Consider the following 1,776-nt stretch of genomic DNA (forward strand, 5'->3'; position numbering starts at 1 on the left):
GGCCCATCCGTTATTGGAGGCTTGCATGTTTCTGAGATGCTAAACAGTTTTCAACAGAGCTTCCCAACTAAGACAGGCTGGGAAGAGGGGCCTGGCAATATGGATCTGCTCCATAAGGTTTCCTAAGCCCCTTTCCAGGGGCAGATCACCAGGTCTTATCTCCCAGAGACTTGCTGGTGGGTTCAAACAAACAACCTTGCGGTTAACAGCTGAGTGCTTAACTATTGCACCACCAGGGCTCCTTGAGCATACCTATGAGCCAATCTTAATATGTTCTCAGCCATTATTGTTTCATGCCTCCTTGGTTAAACCCTTGCTTGTACCAGCCGCTCAGGTCAGCACCTCCCCCATATCATCATAGTCATTCCGTATGAAACAAGTGGCCAGGGGTAGAATTCTTGCCTCCATGTGGGAGCCCCAGGCAATGCACCCGATACACAGCCACCATTTGTCTGTCAGGGGAGGCTGGCATGTTGTTAGCATGCTAAACATGTTTCAGCAGGATTTGCAGACAAGGAGAGACTAGGAAGAAAGGCATGGTGATCTACTCCTGAAAACCAACCGGTGAAAACCCTGCAGAGCATGGTGTCCAACCTGAAACCAATCATGGGAATGGTTCAGGACCAGGCAATGTTTTGTCCCATTGTGCATGGAGTCCTACGAATCAGGGGCCAAGTCGATGACAGTGAACAATAAAATGAGTGGGTGTTGCCTATGTTTAAAGTTCTGCTAAGTGCAGAGAGTCCATTTACACATCTGTGACCTCTTCTACAGATTCTACTATGGGTTACACCATGAGAGGAACACTGCCCCAGCTGTGGTGGGGCAGCATTGGGCACAATAAAAGAGGTGGGAGGCAGTCTCTCCGGCTGGAAGGAAACTCATTAAACCAATGCTTTTCTATCTTAGCTGCACATGGCATCCCTGGGTCCCACTATCCAGAGATGGTGACTTCATTGGTCAGGGGGAAGCCTGAGGATCAGGAATTTTACAAAGCTCCCAAGGGGATCTGAATGCTTAAACAGCAGTGAGTTTCAGGGACTAGTCTCAGGATCTCCCTAAACCCACAATTTTCCCTTCCTTTGTGCTTTGGGGCTGGCCATTAGGTCTCCCCAAGAAACATGCTTTGGAATAGAGAAGTCTGGGTTCTAGTCCCAACTCTGCCATGTGATGGCTGTGTGACATTTAGCAAGTTTTCTTCTCTCTGCCTCTGTTTCCTTGCCTGTAAGGTGAGGACGAACATCACAGAATCCACTGCATAGTTGTAGCGGGATTCACTGAGACCTCCATGCCTTCAGCATAGTGCTTAGCACATAGTCAGCGTGCAGTGATGTTGACCATGACTTATGGTTGACAAGGGCCTTCCTGGAAACATGTCCCAGGTGCCTTCATAGTTAATAAATACAGTCATTTGATGAGATATTTTGCAGTGATTAAAACGATATGGATCTGTAACTATTAACATGGAAGGATATTCAAAATATATCATTAAATGAAAAAAGCGTGTTACAAGTTGAGAGTTGACCATAACTCATTTTTAGATTGGTAAGTAAATATAAGTGAAGGGAGTCCCAGGGTGGTGCCAACGGGTAACACGCTTGGATGCTAACCAAAAGGATGCCGGTTTGAGTCCACCCAGAGATAGCTTGGAAGAAAAGTCTGGTGACATACTTCTGCAAAATCAGCCATTGAAAACCCTGCGGGGCACAGGTCTGCTCTGATGCACTTGGGGTCGCCGTGAGCCAGAATAGACTGGATGGCAACTGGTTTTGATTT

The sequence above is a fragment of the Orycteropus afer genome, unplaced genomic scaffold (assembly GCF_000298275.1).
Source record: "Orycteropus afer afer isolate SDZICR_OR568_19922 unplaced genomic scaffold, OryAfe1.0 scaffold00048, whole genome shotgun sequence".
Classification (NCBI taxonomy): Eukaryota; Metazoa; Chordata; class Mammalia; order Tubulidentata; family Orycteropodidae; genus Orycteropus; species Orycteropus afer.